The sequence below is a fragment of the Furipterus horrens genome, unplaced genomic scaffold (genome assembly GCF_987537825.1).
Source record: "Furipterus horrens unplaced genomic scaffold, mFurHor1.1.pri manual_scaffold_5, whole genome shotgun sequence".
NCBI lineage: Eukaryota > Metazoa > Chordata > Mammalia > Chiroptera > Furipteridae > Furipterus > Furipterus horrens.
The window spans coordinates 141,200,512-141,220,917 of record NW_028327175.1 but is presented as its reverse complement, the minus strand read 5'-3'; the positions used below and the strand labels follow the sequence as shown (position 1 = coordinate 141,220,917).

General features: G+C 38.1%; 1 pseudogene; it reads right to left on the bottom strand.

Annotated features, from left to right (window-relative positions):
• Nucleotides 1-5,851: 5,851 nt before the first annotated feature.
• Nucleotides 5,852-6,120, bottom strand: LOC150010000 (small nuclear ribonucleoprotein F pseudogene; annotated as a pseudogene).
• Nucleotides 6,121-20,406: the final 14,286 nt, after the last annotated feature.

Below are 20,406 nucleotides of genomic sequence, written 5' to 3'. Positions count from 1 at the left end.
CTTAAAATATGGCCACTTCTATTGCGGAGGAGAAATAGGATTAATCATACAGAAGCCTGATGCGGGTGAGACAGGTTTGACCATGCCTCTGTCCTGGCTGGTCTGGGGTCTCCCAGAATGGATGAAAAATGGCTGGAGCATTCTCTCTGTTCCTGTTGCTGGTGTGGGCTCCACTGTTGAATAAACACGCCACCAAACCCCAAGTCTGCGAGAGTCCTGAGACACAAGTTTGAAGGTAAAAAAGATTAAGAAGGTGGTTTTCCTTACGTGATGTATAAACCTGAGTTGATGTAGATTTTTGATATTTGGACAGGGCAGCAGGAACTTGTTAATGGTCCATTCAGAATGCAGAAAGACCTTTGACCCAAGGCCTCTTAACAAAAAGCATTTGAAATATTTTCTTTGATCTCCTTTTATTTATTGGCTTACCATGGCAAGGGCTATTGGGAGAAGACAGTCAATTCCACTGATAAATTTTTATGTGTGTGAAAACTTCACTCAGAATTTGATTTGGTCTAGGACTACCTGACTTCCACAGTGTTTCAATATTTCCTTAGATTCTGGTACCCAAATATTTTCTAAATTCTTAAGTTACATCAGGACCTTTAAAGTATCCTGGAAACATAGGTCCTGGTTGCTATAAAATTTTATTATAATAAAAAATTGTTGACTATAATGATGACTATAAAAGTGATCACTCTGAAATTGATCAGTTGTAAAAATGCAGAGAAAATAACAAGAATGAAGTAGTATTTATTAATATTCCTTCCCTAACAAGGTAGTTATTTTCATTCTTATTTTGTATATGAATATACTGATAAGGTTGAAAACCCAGGTCTGTTGGCTGCAAAACTCAAACTCTGAATCACTCTGCTATACTATTTCAGATTCTTAAGGTTGTCATGTGAATTCTCCATTACCATTACCTTTATACACTCTGATTACTATAAAAGAGAAGTTGCCCCAAACCTGGTGTGGAAAGGATTCCTTTCAGATTAAGTAATTTGCAACCTCCTTTCCGGGAAGAAATTAACATTCCTGATAAAGTGCTTAAGCAACTTTCTGGTAAATATTAATGAAATAAAGTCTTGTTCTGGGAAACCAGTCACCTATCCACTCTGCTGACTGAGACTCAACAATGTACTGAGTTTTATTTTTTAAGATTTTATTTATGTATTTCTAGAAAGAGGGGACAGGAAGGAGAAGGAGAGGGAGACAAATATCATTGTGTGGTTGCCTCTTGCACGCCCCCAACTGGGAACCTGGCCTGCAACCCAGGCACGTGCCCTGACTGGGAATCGAACTCGCAACCCTTTGGTTCACAGGCTGGCACTCAGTTCACTGAGCCACATCAGCCAGGGCTCTAGTGACTTTAAACAAGCTTTTTCTTTTGTATATTCCTATAAAAAAATACATTATCATCACCTTCTTAGAGGTTTTTGCTCTGCAGCAAGATTGTAATACACCTTGGCAGAGCTTATAACTAAATGTTCTGAAGGGTTTTCATGAATACTCTTGATTCAAATCTCTGCTGTCGAATCTAGTTTTGTTATAAAACCAATGGATGACGATCTTGTCAACTGCCTACTGCTTACCAACCTCCTTCTTGCTTCCCCATCATTTCCTCTATCCCTCAATGATTTTTATTACTAATTGATCGGAACTGGAGATACTAATATGGCTCAGTCCTTACCTCTATTGGAGTCTTGTCTTGGAGTATCTTTTCCCTTAAATGATTATGAACCACGTCTCAAATGCCAAATGTAGTTTCTCATTGATGATGTCATGGGAGCAATGTCTCATGAAGATAAACTTAATTATTCAAGATCTGGCCAGTAAAGACCAGAAGGGAGATAAACTTGCAGCTAATCTATAAGGTCAACAATCTGATCTGGATATTAATAGAGATTGTTTCACCAAATCGTGAACATGAGGGGGCAGCCTCTTTTGCAGCTTAAGGCATACTTAGGATAAATAAAAGGAGATTCTACTTTGCACATGAGATTGTAAGCCAAGAGAAATGTGAGATTTAAAATGTTTTGATTTATTCACAGATAAAAGCTACAATTAGAGAACTCTAAAATGCTTGGAAAATGTTGTTCCTGTTAAGATTGTAATCAGGGGAAACTTACATTCCAAATCCATTGTTGAAGATGCTGTTGGGCTAAACGGAACATTGATCCAATCCAGAAAAGTTATCATTTATTGTTTTTGTTTGGCTGGAGGGTTTTGTTTTTATCATTTTGATAAAAATTACAGAGCAAGAGGCATATTATTTACATAGCACCTTGCTAAATTTCTCTATGATAAAAGGAAGTGGAGCAGGGTGGCCACAAAGAGGGCTCAAATCGTACCATTCCCTAACGTCTTCATCATGAAGAAGGTTGAAGAGTGCATGACTCAGAGTTCAGACTTGAGAGTCTGAATCCCACCCAGCTCTGCCACATACCAGATAGGAATTTTTCAGCAATTCTCTTAAACTTGCCCAGTTCGTTTCCTCTTATATAAAATGGAAATAATTTCTCCATAGTATTTCTCAAATTACCTGCTGCTCCCTTTTTTCTTCAGTAACAGTTTTCCTTTAGGGTATAACTTTTTCTTAACTTTGATCCCAATCGTTTAAGTAAGTATGATCTCACAGTCCAGCTCAAAAGGTTAGCAGGTGATTCAGAGAGAAACCAACACAGTGATTAGTTCAGTGGTGGACATGTGACCTTATCAAGGCCAGTAAGAATTAATTCTGGGACTTTTGCTGAGATTGTTGGGCTGTATATTAGTCAGCTTGGTTGCCATAACAAAATACCATAGACTGGTGGCTTAAACAATAAAAAGTTATTTCTCACAGTTTTGGAGGCTGAGAAGTACAAGATCGAATTGCCAATAGGGTCAGTTTCTGTTAAGGACTCATCCTCGCTTGTAAGCGTTTGCCTCCTCATTGTGTCTACATGGTGAAGAGAGAGAGTGCCCCAGTGTCTTCTTCTTCTATTATAAGGACACCAATCCCATCAGATCAGGGCTCCACTTTTATACTATCACTTAATCTTAATTATCTCTTAAAGGCTCTACCTCCAATTGTGGGTTAGAGCTTCAGTATATGGATTTGGGGGTAGGCATAAGTCAGTCCTAGCAGATTGTTGTATTGATAGAATGCAAGCATGGAGCTAATGGCATTCATCTATAAGAATATAGATGGAGAGCGCAAGAATAAAGCAATTGAGAGGGAAGTAGACCTGAGAGAAAACCAATGTCATGATGACATCATTGAGGCTATGGATCAAGCCATGACTTGGGCCAACTATGTTCCAAGACCTCTAGATACTCAATCCTATGCCTTTTCTTTTTCTTAAAAAATTTTCAGCTGGATTTTTGCCATTTGCAACACAGAAATTCTTGACTAATAGTGAGTTATTGGGAAGATAAAACGAGATTGCACATATAAAATGCTTAACACGGCACCTGGAGGAGAGTAAGTGCTCAATAAATACTAGCTGTTATTATTATCAGTGATTGCATCAATGACAGAGTCAAATGATTTTGGATTTCCTGATACATTTAATGAAACATGGAACAACTTATCATCTGAAAACCGTTGTGAGGGTAATTTAGAAAACTTTGAGTTTTGTGGGAACTCATTTTTTGAAGGGCACAGGGTTGTTGAACAGATTGCTCTCGGCAAAAAGAGACAGCCACAGCAGCACACAATTCTTAACTTTAGACAGTGTGATTTGTCTTTCCAGTGAGTTGGAGAAAAGGCCAGTGGAGATATTTTAAAATGGAGAGCTGAAGTTACAGAAAGCGATAGCTTTTGGTCTTCAAATCAATTCAACAAAGTATGGTGAGTAGAAGGGAAAGGAAGAAAGGTAGGAAAATATGTAATGTTACACCAAACTCTTTAGTTATTCTATTTAAATAAATAAAGAACAAAACTAATGGTCTGATGTTTTGGTTTTCATACTTGGTGAGATATTATACCAAAGGGGGAAAATTTCATAACATCATTTCTGTCCAATTTATAATTAATTTTATCAATATCAGGGTATTTACTTTGTTTTGATGGCAGAAAACAAATATTCTTACTGTTTTGCTTATGGAAATATTTTCTATCTAGATTTCTTAAAAACTATTTTATTTATTTATTTTTTAGAGAGAGAGGAAGGGAGAGAGAAAGAAAGGGAGAGAAACATTAATGTGTGGTTGCCTCTCATGTGCCTGAAACCAGGCATATGCTCTGGCTGGGAATCAAACCAGGGACCCTTTGTTTCACGGGCCAGCGCTCAATATATTGAGCCATACCAGCCAGGGCCCATCTAGATCTTTTTTAAAGGAAACTATATTCTATTTAAATTTTTGATTTTGAACATTACATTAAGTTTAAACTGATTTCTCTTTCTCTCTCATTTTACAGAGAAACATTTTAAAAAAGGATTTTAGTATTTTAATCTAGAGTTTAGATAACTCTGAAGTACTTAGAGATATTAACAAGCATGCGGTCTTCAAGCGAAGAAATCCTACTAAAATCCGTGTTTATATATTAAGATAGAATAAGAAATTTTCAAAGCAATAAAAATGTATAATGATGCATAAGGGTGGAGAACCTGAAATTTAATTTTTAGAAGCGACTCAGCTCCAATGCTCTCCATCAAAATGTAGCAGGCCCAGGGTTTTAAAAGAGTCTCTGGATTTGGTAACCTCAAAAATAGGAAAATAACTACAAATTCTCAAACATTTGTCATTTCAAGGGATAAGGAAATATAAAACATAAAAATAAGATACCTGGACAGTACAGGAACATGTTCTGTATCTTCATTTTAAAATTACTGACTTAAAGCAAACATTTCTGTTTTATACTAAGCACCATGTTTGATGTGATAAAAATTTCCAGCAATGTAATCTGGATTTATTTTGGTGTTGTCATTAGTAAAGACAGACTATAGAAACATACATTTTGGAGCATCTTGAATTTATTAAAAAGCATGTGGGGAATTGTGGTCACTGACTTCAAGGTCCTAACCCCTCGACAGCAGAACTATAATGGCCTAGATGAAATATTTTTGTACACTTCTCAAAATTTCCCAAAGTATAAAGATACGATTCCATAAGTAGAAAAAGTGAAGATTTGCTTTAAAGTTCAGAAGCATGTGCTAAGTTTGTTCAGAAGCATGTGCTAAATTTGTTCAGAATTTGGTGTGTAGTAATTACCTAATGGATGCTTCTTCACATTTATATCCCTAGAGTATCTGATATGAAAAATGAACAAACAAACACAAACAAAAAACAAAGAAAGAAAAAGTCTGTCAGTGATGGTGGCAAGGGCAGTTCATTCATTGTCTTCCATCATTGGACAAGGATTTCTACAGCACCTTAATATGTTACAAGCATATCAAGATAGAGGACATAGAATCTTGTGGACAGCAGGCATCTACATTACCCTAATGGAGCTTCTAGTTTAGCAGGGGAAACAGGCCAAAGATACAAAGGCCTAGAAGATAGAGGAAAGGGATCTAAGTTGGTGAAATGACGTGAACTGGTAGAACCTGTGGCAAACAAAAAGAGGATGTACTGATTCAAGTTCTTCAACTTTAATTTAAAAAACAAAAACAAAAACCCATATGGGCCATAGAATGCATCTTTAGGCACCTTAGATGGATAAAAATACCACCCGAAACCTCTATGTTAAAAGAATAATTGCACAAATAATTGTGTTCATGGAAATAAGATAAGGACTAGAAAAAAGTGGCTCCTCACTATAATTCCCGAGGAAGTTACAATTTTTTTCAAGTTGAAAAACACAAATCTTTATTGTCTAGAAATATATACATATATTTAATATATATACTGCCCACAAAAGATGCTACTTTCTCATTTTCTCATCTTCTTCCTCTTCTTCAACACCCCTGATATAAAGGACATTATTACACCTTATTAAAACTTCATCCAGATATCCAGACAATGCTCCATCTGTGTATTTTTCTGTGTTTGCAAACTGCATGCATGTTCATATAGCCATCTATAGATACCCTGTAGCCTTCGTACACCATTTCCCACTTAAGTTTCATTCACTGTTACTGGCTTTCTGGTTAATCCATTGAGGAAAGGTTTGGGATTGAGGGGCAAACTCATTGTGACTATGAGCAAATGCTGCAGGCTACTCACAGCCCACCCAGCTGTGGGCTTCTTGGCTCCTCGTGACCCAGTGGCTACCGCAGAACAAAATTGCGGTGACTCAAGGGAAATGGGAAGTTACAATTTGTCAGTGACCTGAAAGGTTAGCAGGAGTTAGGCAGTGGGGATGGAGGAGAAAAGATGTAAGCTGACGCAACAGTAGAGGGAAGAGGATATTTGAAGCTTTAATGTGGCTGTAGCCTGAGAGTGAGACAGGAAAAGAGCAAGGGGTGAGCTGAAGTTTTAGGAGTCAGCAAGTGTAAGACTGAATAGGTTATCTTGTGAATTTAAAACTTAATGGGAGTTTATTAAACAACTGTAAACAAAAAATGATTTAATCACATGGGTACTTCTATAGGAATACTCTGGTGGGTGTAGAATTGAATAGATGTGGTGGGAACAGTTAGGACACTATTGCAGTAGCTAAGGGTGATGGATCGGGCTTGGGTTGAAGGTTGAAACGGAGAGACATTTTATCATTTGACATTAGGAGTAGCAGTGCCTGAAAAACCCATTTTTACAGTAGCTTGGACAGATAGATGTTTTTCTCTCACATAATTGAAGTCTGCACATAGTTAGCCTAGAATCAGATTGGTGGCTTTACAATCATCAAAGACCAGATCTTTTACATCTTGTTTTTCAACATGTGGCTTCCACCTCCCAGTCCAAGATGCCTGCTCTAATTCCATCCTGCTGTTTTCGTTACAGTCAACATGAATGAGCAAGGGAGGGAAACGTATGTCTCCTCCCTTTAACAGCACCTCTAGAAATAACACATGACGCTCTAGTTACAGCACATTGGACAGAACTTAGTCACATGGCCCCACTTAGTTGAAAGGAATGCTGGAAAATAAAATGGTTATTTTAGGGACAACAGGTCCAGTCGAAGACCTGAGATTTCATGACTAAGGACAAAGGGAACAATGAACATTGGAAGACAACGAGTATCTGCCACAGAAGTAGACAAAGTTGAGATATGTTTCGGAGGCAAAATTAGCAGGATTTGATGGTTAATTTAATGTAGAGGTGGCAGGGGAGGAAAAGGAAGAAACGTGATTTCCACTTTTCTGACATAATTAATAGGGATAAGTAGTAGTACCTTTTTAAAATGAAAAAATGAAAGGAGGGTCAAATTTGAGGCAAAGAACAAGAATTAATTAGCTGCTGGATCTTGTCTACACGGTGCTCGACATGGTAGGGAAGCAATTCATTAGGTTTTGTTTTGGTTACATCCTTCCAGAGATATTCTATGCCTGTATAGGTGTGGATATTAGTGCGTGTATGATCTGTGTGTATAAACTCTCACACACACATTTAATTTTTTTTTTTTTTTTTACAAAATGGTAGTGTTTAATCACTACTATTATATACCTTGAATTTTTCTCTTAATATATTTTCAGGATGTTTTCATATAAGAATGTGAAGAGGTGCCTTATTATTTTGCACCATTATAGAATATTACATTGTATAGCTGTGCCTTAATTTAACCATTCCTGATTATGGAAAATGCCTGTCCTTATACATATGTCACTACCACATGATTGAATATAACCGTGGAATAAATTCCTTTAACTAAAATTGCTGGGTTCAAAGGCACACACATTTAAAACTTTGATTTGCCTATTTCACTTTATGGAGGTTTTAGCAATTTATACTCCCACCAGCAATATATCAGAGTGTCTATTTTTCTATACTCTTGACAGCTTAAATGTGTTGAGCTTCCTGATCTTTGCCAAGTCTATAGCTTAGAAAATAGTACTTGATTTGGTTTCAATTTTTGTTTTTCTTGCTGTAAGTGAGATAAAAAACTTCATGTTTAAAAATCAGTTTTTTTTTCCTTTTCTAAATATGTCTTCATTTTTGCTATTGGATTGTTAATGTTTCTTACAGATTTGAAGGAATTGGCACTATATTAAAGAGATTATCGGTTACGTTTTGCAAATATTATCCTGTTTATTTCCTTTATTATGCTTATTTTATCCTCACAATGAATTCCTTTTTGTAAATTAAAGTTATTTGATTGTTATTATTTTATTGAGGTATATTTGATATATAAGATTATATTAGTTTCAAGTATACAACATTGTAATTAAATATGTGTATATATTGCAGAATGATCACCACAATGAGTCTAGGTAACATCCATCATCATACATATTCAGTGTTTTTCTTGTGATGAGCACTTTTAAGATATCTCTTAGCAACTTTCAAACAGACAATATGGTATTATTAACTATAGTCATTATGCTGTACATTACATCCTCAGGATTTACTTATTTTAAAACTGGAAATTTGTATCCTTTGACTGCATTCATCCATTTCACTCCCTATTTCTGCTCCCCCTACCCACTAATCTGTTTCTGTTATCTATAAGATTTTTTAAAATTCCACATATAACATCATATATGTTTGTCTTTCTCTGTCTGATTTACTTCACTTAACATAGTACCCTCAATGTCCATGCATATTGTCGAAAAATGGCAGGGTTTCCTTATTTTTTATGGCTGAATAATATCCTATTTAATTATTATTAATAGCTTCATGTTATTATGTAGGTTCAATATAGGTAGCTTGTTGGTACTTTCAAACTTTTTTCTTTTGCATACATAATTTACAAAATGTGTTCATAAGATGCATATTAGTTAGGTATCTGTTTTTATTCCGATTTAATAATGGAAATCTTTCTATGTCATTCAATATTTAAAAAATCATGTTTAATAGTTGTATATATGATTTTGTCATTTGGAGGTACAATAATTTATGTAACTAGCCCCCTTATGGTTGGCCATTTAGGTTAGTTTCATTTTTTAGGAGCAATATAAGCTACACACCCATGGTCATTTCATTAGGCTAAAGTCCTTGAAAGAAAACTGGTAGGTGGTTGTGCAAAAGTCTCTCCTGCACTTCAATGCCCCCAGAAGCTCTGCCAATTTCTGTTGTCTTGAGTCCTGGGAGCTGGGGCTTCCAGCCATGACCTGGAGGACATGTGGCCGGAACCAGTGGGTGGCAGGCATTTGGCTCCTCCACAGCCTCATCAACTGCACCCATCATGGCCACTAAGGGCACTGATATGTTACCAAACCTTCATCTAGAAAGCAAGTCTCGATTTGAACCTCCATAAGAATTCATTCAAATATTGCAGGAGGATTGGTTCTAATTTGGGTACTTACCTTGCAAATTATATAATACTCACTCTTTTCTTTTTTTCCACCTTCCCGTTCTCCCACTAATAACATAAAATGTAATAATAGGAGTTCAGCTTATCTCTCAGGCTATTAAAAGGGAAGTGTGATTTAGCAAGAAAGAAATGGACATTCCACAAACATAAGGTGACATATGGGACTTCATTGTTCTCTATTGAGGAGAGGGTTAGGGTGTTTTCGGTTGTACCAGGAATAGTTGAGTCACATCAGGAAGTAAGATTTTGCTATTAGAAGTTAAATATGGCTAAAAGAGGTGACTAGGATGCCAGTGTGACAAGGGGTGGGACAGTGCTGGTTGTGTATGGTGACAGCTAGGCTAACTTGAAACTACATGTTCTTTATGGTTCCATGGTAGAGTTGGCCAAGAGATACCTGTGCGAGCTCTGGTGGAAGGGCAGCAGCAGCCACTGCTCCCTGTAGGTGGTGGTGGGTAGGTGCTGTGACAGGCACATACAGATGTGCTAGTGTGTCTAGTTTGTCCTGGCTCTCCTCTGTTTTCCCAGGAGCTTTTTTTCCTCCCTGCCTGCCCAATGACTGACAGCAAACCCCAGCTCACCATCAGGTGCAGAGGCGACAGGCTTCCGTGGACTTGAGCTCTCCTCTGCATCCCCTTCTTATAGCTGGATGCATTGTCTCCCTGATTTCCCTGCAAGCTCTGAATTTCCCTCACGTGGCTGCGTCCGGAGGGCTGGATCCTGGCTTTTCTCTGATCCTCACCTCCTCAGTCTGGACTTTACTTCCCTATCTTACCCCATCATTGTATAAGTTCCATAAACCATTAGACTATAAACTTTGGGAAGGTAGTCATAGTGTCTGTTTTGTTCACAACAACAGCATCAATACCTGACACCTAGAAGACAGTCAATAAACATTGGTTGAATTAGTAAAAGAACTAATACATGTGCTTAGCCTATAATAAGCACACATTCATAGCAGCTCTAATAATTATTTGTCCACTATTTATATTCTCAAATATGAGGGTGTGGCCTGAGGGAGAAGGTGCATTAGCAACTTGCTTTCAGTATCTGGCTTAAGAGGTTTATTAGGGAAAATTATTTGTTAATACTTTGGGCAGCATTTGAGTGATTTCCTGGGCCCTTAAACCCACACCAGCCCCTAAGAAGCTGAATTGCCTTGAGGGCAGTAGGTAGGGTGCTCTGAAATAATTTGGCTTGTACTTCACTGTCCACTGATGCTTTCATCATAACACTTCTTTGCTTTTCTTGGATTTTTGTTTTCTTCATATGCTACAGTCAGCACCATTTTCTTTCTTTACTCCTATAAACTATATGGATTTCTTTAAACACTCTATTATTTTATATATAAACAAGTTTTTGATCCATGTCTGAGAGAAGAACTAGTTTCTTTGATTTTGTTTTGGCTAAGAGAATCTTTTCCATTTTATTATTTTTCTTTTAAAATCACACAGTTTAACTATCCATGGATTAGTATACAGCACTGTGGTATGAACATGTTGTTGGAAAGTTGTTATGGATTTAAAAGAATCTATGAAACACACATTTTGAATATTTCGGGGGTAATTTTATGGGAATAGATTTTCAAATATTCTCAAAGCTTTTTATATACTAATATTCTACCTAACATGTCATCTTATAAGATCATAATATTTTATTAATAAATAATAATGTTCATATAATATATGTAAAATAGTATTTATTAATAAAATGCCATAGTATTTTTTTCTATTGCTTACCTCATCCCTCAGTGTCTTGTCATGGAGAGTTTATATTCATAACCTATTTTTTCCCATACTGTCTGTAACATATTCACTGTTTCTGGCATTTCTGTATGATTAGATTTAGAATTTTTCACTTTCCTCATTTTCAGTCATTCTTCACTTTTGGAAATAGTTCTGTTCATTTCCATAATGTTAGAATTTCACTTTGGCCTTGCAGTCTACTCAGTCTCTTTAATGTCCCATCAACACGTCTTTCATGGTTTCTGAGTGTTCTTATGCAATTCAGTCAATTTTGCACTTCTTAAACTTAAAAAAATTAATACATAAATACTTATAAAAATAGAAAAAGTTTTCAGTAAGTATATGAAGACTCAACAATGCTTATCATTTCTTTAACTTTAAATTTATTAAAGTAACATTTGTTTTCCTTCCTGAAGTCAAAAGTTATGTAAGTCATGTAATGCAAGTCAGCACCTTGTCCCAGTCTTCGCCACCACTGATTCTAATTCCCCAAAGGCAACAGCTTTTGTCTCTTTTAACTGTTTTCTCTATTATTTACATTCATACTTATATAATACATCCCTAATACTACTTCTGAATTTTTCAGTTTATTTTTAAAAATTTCTTTCCCGCTATAGAAGATGAAAAGTTTGTTCTTTTACAACTGGGAATCCATAACCTCTCCCATCTTCCCATATAGAAATATATCTTTTATTATATCAATTTTAGCATTTATTTTGACATTGATTTTCATAGTCGATTTTATAAATATTAAGGTGGCATGTCTTACAGACTTTTTTGTTTTCCCTTTAATTGTCTTAAATTATTTTTTTGCTTAGTTTTTCTTATCACTAATCCATTCTGCAAAATTCTGACTGAAGTCTCAATCACCTTTCCATAGGTTTGAATAAAGCTATCTAATTTTTTCTTCCTGGAGGCCAGGGCCACATTATTTTGTAGGTTGTAGGCAGTTTTGCCTTTGTAAATCTCTTTCTCCATAAAAAAATTATAAAAACTATATTTTACAGTTGCATTGGTCTAAAGATGAATACCATCCAGGCTGGATACATTATTATATATTTACTGTTATATTAAATTACTCATCCTGATTTAAAGGGGAACTAAAAAGAAAACATTTTTGTAGGCTGCCAAAGAAAGCCTGGGCCCTAAGCACTGTGTCCACGTGTCTCAGGAATAAGTTGGCCCCACTGGAGGCACCCGGGGCTCCTGGGACCCTCCTTTCTCTTGTTCCAATATGGACTTATTCTCTAGGCCTTAACAGCTCCCTGAAAATTTCATTTTTTTCTCATACATCGGATCCTCAATTTTTTGAGAATGCATGCACCCCTTCCCACTTTGATGGAGCATGTCTTTCAGAAGGCTCTTGATGTGTGGTGTCTGGGAGGTAAATTTACTTTTCAGATCAATGTTTCAATCCACCCTCGCAATTGGCTGATAGTGCGGCTGGATATAGGATTACAGCTTGGAAATACCATAGTCCCTCTCTATATCATGGTTCACTTATTGCAGCCTCACTGTATCGTGGGATTTTAAAAAATATTATATTTAATTATTTATTGCGGATTTTTTGCTATATCGTGGGATTTTGCGGTACTGTATACATATGTTGTTAAAATTACATAGGTTTAAGAGTGTAGAATAAATGTAAGGTTATTATTTTGCGGGGGGGGGGCATGGTCTAGAATGTAATACCCATGATAAGTGAGGGAATACTGTAATTCACCTCCTAAATTTTGTTACATGCATAATACATGCTCATTGTAAAGAATTAAAAACAAAAATAAACAAAAAGGAGAAAATAAAGGTATCCTGAAAGCTGTATCTTAAATTAACCATCAGTATTTGGGGAGCCTAGCAGACAAGGGGCCAGCGGGTCTCACTGTTGGGTGTGCAGACTCTCACTTGCTTCCGTGTTTTCAGCACAGCCTTATTGGCTACTGCAGGGGAGGGGGCGAGCTGGGCCCTAAAGCCCAGAGTTTTGTTGAATTAACAGCTCCAGAGAATAAACCTCCAGTCTCCTGCCAGTGGGGAGGGATATGGGCTTCTGGCCATTTTGTCTTCAGACTTCCAGTGACTCTCCCAATTTTTCTCCCACCCGTTCCACTACAGGGACCCTTGTCACCTCCGGTTCAGAGCTTTAGAGGGACCTGCAGCAGGAATGAGCTGCTTACACTTCTGCCTCTGCTGGCTGAGGTTTCAGCTTTCTCTCATTTGTTAAAAAGTTACTATGCCTACATCTGAATTCTCACTTCCAAAATTTTGCAAATGTCTCCTTGTCACTTTTATTTATCCTTGTGGTTTGACCTTTTAATTTAATCTCTTTACCTTTATTTCAATAGAGTTATAGGAGAGAGTGGAGGTAAACATCCATGCTCATTATTTAATGATTTGTGGGAAGAGTATCATAAAATTGTTATATAACTTTTTATGCATGGCTGGAGTTTAAACTAGTGTCCTAGGACCCTTAGAGCAAACTTTTTGTCGTGTGTGTGTGTGTGTGTGTGTGTGTGTGTGTGTGTGTTGAGGATTAGAGGACATTAGTGGTAGACTCAGATGCTTAGTTGAGGCTCAATTTTATACTATTGCTATATTTATTTCAATCACAAATTTAATAGTCTTTAATCATTTTCCCCACATACATTATAAATAGCTTAAATTTTAAAATCTATTCTTTCTTTCACATACTGACATTGAATCTATGTCAAAACAATTTCCTTTTCAGAAACGAACAGAACCTGTCTTTCTTAGAACTTAAAAATAATTTTTCAAAATATAGCAGGACCTTTTTCTTCTTGTTAAACGTGCTTGTGGCCCACCTCCACATGTTAGGAAAAACTAAACTTTAAAACTATGGAAAAATTTAAAATATGAAATATGTTGTAGCTCTAGATATGAGGGTTAAAATAAATCTATCATCATTCCAGTTTTTATTACCCCATTTACTTATGATACTTAAAATTCTCTCATATAAGTCTATTTATGCCTATAGTTCAAACTAATAGAATCAACAAATGTTAGATGCCAGTAATACTTAAATACATATATTTTTTATTCTAGAAACTCTTGGGTACAAGTGACAGAAACTCATCTTAAACTGACACTCAAAACGTAATTTATTTATCTTTTTTGAATACTTGGGGATTCCAAAAGCTTATTCAGCACTAGTGACAGCTGGATCAAGATGGGTATTAAAAGATATTGTTAGGGTTCTAATGCTCTCTCTCTCTCTCTCTCTCTATATATATATATATACATATATATATAGATATAGATATAGATAGATATATATAGATATAGATATAGATAGATATAGACTGATTATATCTCTATATATGGGTACTTATATTTGTATATCCATGAGGTCTGTCTGGGGAAAGTCCAGCCATTGTTAATATAACAAGAATGGTTTGCATAACATCGATGTAACCTGGCAGCCTAGGAGAGTGGACTGGAATGCGCATGCATGAACAATGACAACTTCACTGTACTAGTCAGTGGGAGCAGTGGTTGCCATTGAGTGAACATGTGTATTGTATGTACATCACATTCAAAATGACTGAGCATGTAGAGCAACAAATCTGCATCAAATTTTGCATTAAGCTTGAACGTTCCTTCACAGAAACTATTTGGATGATGCAGAAGGCCACAGCTATGGCCAACTGGTGATTGGCAGCCTCATCATGACAGTGCACCCACTCATGTATCATGTCTCGTGCAGAGTTTTTTGGTGAAACATCAAATCACCCAGGTGACTCAGCCCCACCATAGCCCAGATTTGGTCCACTGCAACTTCTTGCTTTTCCAAAAACTCAAGTCACCTTTGAAAAAGAAGAGATTTCAGACTGTTGATGAGATTCAGGAAAATATGATGGGGTAGCTCATGGACACTGGGAGAAATGTGTGAGGTCCCAAGGTGTCTGCTTTGAAGGGGCTGGAGGCATCACTGTCCTATGTATGGTGTTTCTTGTATCTTGTATCTTCTTCAATATATGTCTCTATTTTTCATATAACATGGCTGGATACCTTCTGGACAGACTGCATATATGTATATATAGATATATCTATGTGATAGAAACATTTTTAAAATAAAAATTTTATCATGCTGTTAATAATAGTCGAATAAATATCCAAATAAATGTCAATGTAAGTTAGTTTGCTTAGAAAGTTAATTCACTAAATGAATGGGACATTTTTGTAATATTTCTTTTGGATTTTCCTTCTAGCAGTGTGAATTAGAGCCACAGAAGGAAATTGGTCTGGTAATTTTATAATAATAGGACATTCATTAGTCTTGATTTGATGTACTTTTTTCTTATGACACTTGTGACCTCTTTGTGGTCTCCTTAGCATCTATAATCTTCATGTTTGGTATTTCCCTAGCTTTATTAGCCATAATGGGCTACAAAGATTGCCTCACCCAATGGGACATGAAAATGTCAAACTCCTGCTTTCCTAGATTCCCTTGCAGCTAGTGGGAGGTCAAGTGACTACATTGACTTGAGGGGAGAAACCAGTAACTCAAAGAGGAGCCTCCACTCAGATTGAGTTCCTAGGGCAGTAAAGACAGCAGGGCAAGGGTGGTATGCAAGATGAAGTGTTAGAGGGGTTGGTGGTACAAGCTGTGGAGTCTTTTGCTTGTCAGGTTTGGTAGGGATGTCCACACTTGATGAGTTGTACCCGATAGTAGTGGGCATTGTTCCTGTGTTTCATAGAACTTAGTTCTCTATCTATATTGGCAATTCTGTGACCTACCCAATATTATTATCATAAATTCCTTTCCTGTCAGAATCAGTCTGAGTTGGTTTCTGTTGCTTGTAGCTAAGACCCATGATCTGACAGTTCTCTTCTTTCTCTATGTCATCTCTCCTTTAGCTCTGTACTTACTGTTTTACATCTTATATTACATCTTTTGGCTTCTGCTACTTGAATCTCCTTATGATAGCTGGAAGAGGGAGACCGGAAGAAGCGATCAGGTGAAGATAATGGAAGACCATACCGGGCCTAGGAGGCAGAGAGACTCCTATTGGCAGCCTATCAGAATCCAGGCCAGCTGATTGCTAATCTACGAGGTACAAGCTGCCAGCCACAGGGACACACTCCACTTCTCACCTTTGCTTCCATGACCCTGGTCCAATCTACCATCACCACTCACCTAAATGCTGGCTGTATAACCTGGTGTCTACTGCTTCTGCCCTTGTTCTCCTGAACACTATATCAAACACAGAGACTCTTTTAAAATATGTCAGCTTATGTCAGTTCTTGGTGAAAACCCTCCAATGTCTCCCCATTTCTCTCGGAGTAAAAGTCTTTATAGGGGCCTGAAGCTTTCCTCCCTCATCCAGACATTCCGTTTACTATGTATTTGACCCCTTCCTTGGAGGAACAAAGTGCAGAAGGGATGTGAGGCATGGAGGGGTCACTTGCTGGGGTGCTCCTGTCCCCCACCCCCTTCATGAGCCAAGTAAGCTCCTCCTGGATCCTTTGGATCTTCCAGGCCATTCCACAGGGCAGGAGAGGGAGTGGAGGAGACAGAGTCTTTGGTTTGAATGGAAGCCTGGCATCAAAGTGTGGAGCAAGAGTGTCTGTTTTGGTAAGGGCCCTTAGTGGGACCCAAGGGCTCAACCTGTCCTGAATACAGACTGAGAGTGGAGCGGGACAGGGAGTGGTGGCGAATAAGGGCAGTATTTTGAGTCCCTCCCTGATTTCTCAAGAACAGAAACAACAGAAATAAAATGAGGTTTTTCAGCGGCTACCACCAGCCGGCAACCATAACCATCTATTCCTACAGAGCTATGAGGTTGGGAGGTAGGAGCCACTTTGCCCCACCTGTTCCCCAGCCCATGGACAGGTGACATTGTCAGGAAGGAACAGCTAGAGAGACAGGAAGATGAAGGAGAGGGTGAGGTGGGACAAGGTCATCACAGTGGAACTAGCTGGTACCCAGGACAAAGCCAACTAAGGGGAAGAGGTGGGGAAGAGGTGGCCAGTAGTAGGCACTATCAGACAAACACTTTTACAACAGAGAAATTAAAACCTCAGTGCCTTGTTCTTTTCTAGTTTGTAAAGCTCTAACAGCTTTTGGCTTTTAAAAAGCTCATAATGCCTACACTTAAAATATTCAATGCTTTTTCTTTAAACTCTGAATGATTGCTCTCAAAATGATGCCACAACTAACCTAGCATCGTGATACTGTACGAAACTATTCTCTTGCATAAGACACAATAAGTTACATTATTAACATCAATAACACTGAGGGGAAAATAGCTGTCATATTTTCATTTCTTATTTACAGTTTCTCCCTATCTCTTTGGAGTAGATTCCTTCCTTCCACAGCTGTAAACTGTCAGTCTCAGTATCTTTAAATGTGGAGGTTGCAGCTGTGAGTTGAGTGTGTCTTCTACTCATTTTTAAGCCAACAATCCATGCTCTGTGTCCCTCTTATTCAACACGGGATGGGGGTTGGGGCTGTCTGGGGGCTGGACATGTCACTGGTACCTCAGAGGTGGGAAACAAGATACCTCTACTTGGTTTTTTAGAAATGTTTTATTGAAGTATAATATAGATACAGAAATGTGCCCAGATCATTAGTATGCAGCTTGGTGGCTGTTCACAAATCAAACTCACATACACAACTAGCAACCAGATCAGAAACCAGGACATTACCAGTCCCCCAAATTCCCACAATCTCCCTTTCCAGTCACGTCTCCACAATGGTCACCACTGTTCTGTTTTCTAGCAGTGCAGGATAGTTTTGCTTGGTTTTGAACTTTATGTAAATGGAATCGCACAGTATTAAATCCTTAGTGTTTGCTTCCTTTGCCTGTTTTTGTGAACTTCACTGTATTGTTTATTTTGTTATTGTAAATGCTGTATAGTAGCTCATTGTCTATCTCTTTTGCTGTTAGTGGGCATTAGGATAGTTCTCAGCTTTTGAATGTTAAGAATAGTGCTGCCCTGTACACTCTTGTTCCAGTCTTTAGGTGAACATTTACAGACCACGATGGAGCACCACCACACTGTCCTTGCTGACTTTGAAGCGGACTGTGGTGTCATTGCCCTCTGTACAGTATTTCTTATATCTTGCATCTTCTTCAATGAATGTCTCTATTCTTCATATTAAATGGCTGGATACCTTCTGCACAGATCTTCGTATACAATGGAATATTACTTGACCATAAAAAGAATGAAATTTTACCATTTGGGACAGAATGGATGGATCTAGAGTGTATTATGCTAGATAAAATAAGTCAGAGAAAAACAAATACCATACAATTTCACTTAAAATTTTTTTCAATTAAAGTTTACATTCAATATTATTTTGTATTAGTTTTAGGTGTATAGCATAATGGTTAGACAATAATATACTTTATAAAGTGGTGACCCCGATATTTTCAGTACCCATTTGGTACTGTACATAGTTATTACAATATTATTGACTACATTCCTATGCAGTGGCAGCAGCAGGACCACGGCACACGAAGCAGGGAGGAGATACCCTGCAGACACTCCTTGGAGCTCCCTGACCTATTTAGGGGTTGAGGAGGGGCTGGGGCAGGGCTAGATTCTGCTCTTGTGGGTAGAAATGGAGCTGGAGAAACAGGGTTTTCTCTCTGCCGTTGCATATATGAAGACCATGGTTTTGACTCCAGACTAGAAGGATCTGGGAAACACTGATGACAGTGAACTATAAAACCAGTTACATTTATTGAAAGCCTGTCATTGCTAGAGCTCATTGAAAAACAACTAGCTGATTTTAAGAAGCTGATGAAAGAACTTATAAAGCTGTTGCAATTTAGTGAAATGGATCAATAAAAATAATTTAGTTTGCCTAGATGTAGATAATAAACTGAAGTTATAAACTAAATCTCCAGGATTAGAACCCACTGAGGACATCAAAACATTTCTTCTATTTCCATCATAACTTCTGCTTATATGACCAGAAGCTGCACCTACACCGAGAAGGCAGCTTCAGTCCTGCCCCCACCACCCCTGCTCCCTGGACCAGCTCCATGACAGGATGTATGGTGCTTCAGGGCTGGAGCAGCACTGAGTTCAGGTGCCTTTCTAGTTCTCTGAGTCAAAGTCCTACTCCAAGGAGTCTCCAGAAAATATGAGTCTCTGTGGCCTTCTGCATTACCCTCGGTCTCTCTCACCCATCTCAGACTCATTAAGAGGCTCTGGTGTCTGGGAGTGTCTCAGGATCTCAGGCCTCCACTTGCCCAGTGGCTGCTCTCTTTCTGGCAGAGAAATCCAGGGGGCAATCCTGTAGGTCAGGGACTCTCACTGGGTCACCCTTAATTGTAGAGAAATATTCTACCTTTTCTATCAAGTACTGTGGTTGCTGAGCTACCACATGCATGCTGTGCTGGGCAGGGTTGGAAGATCTAGGGGCTCCAACACACTGCTTCCACCCTTAAGAGTACTTGGAGAGAGAGAACACACATTGAAATTAAGAAAGGAAAAGAGAGCCCTGGCTGCTGTGGCTCAGTGGATTGAGCGTCAGCCTGCGAGCCAAGTGTCACTGGTTCGATTCCCAGTCAGGGCACATGACTAGGTTGCACATCAGGTCCCCAGTTGGGGACACGAGTGAGGGGCAACCACACAGTGATGTTTCTCTCCCTCTCTTTCTCCTTTGCCCTCTCTCTAAAAATAAATAAATAAGTAAACAAACAAACAAATAAATAAATTATTAAAAAAAAAGAAAAAGAATAAAGGAAAAGAGAAGAAAACAGAAGACCAGTGTCAGGGAATGGCTAAGCACTTGGGCTCTGAAGTTGAAGAATATTATATTCAAATTTCAGCTGCTGTGGGGGACTTTGGGGAAGGTCTGTGAATTGCATTAAGTTTCAGTGGTCTTATCTATCAAACAGAAGTTATAACAATACTAGCCTCAGATGTAAAACCATGTTTGGACTGTGCATGCCCCAAAGAAACATTTTTGTGAGTACCCTGCTCATATAAACAATTTGAGTTTTTCCAAATCAGCAACAAATTACCATTCTGGTGATCCAATCTCACACCACTCTGCAAAAGAAATACCACCCTGGGCAGCAGGAAGTATTTGCTCACTAGGCCACCCTTCACGAGCAGGGCTCAGGCCAATGGCTCTGGGATGACCCCGTAGATGTGGGTTTTGGAGCTCTTTGGTACCTGGTTGATCCTACCCTTGTGTAAAAGAACTGCCAGCACAGCAGTGGTGAGGGACTAGATACTGGTGCGGGATCTAGATAAGTGTGAAGAAGGTGCTTCAGAGAAACACAGGTTCTCTGAGGTGGGGGACAAGGGCATGGGCCCTTCATTTATCTGTAACTGCTCCTAGGT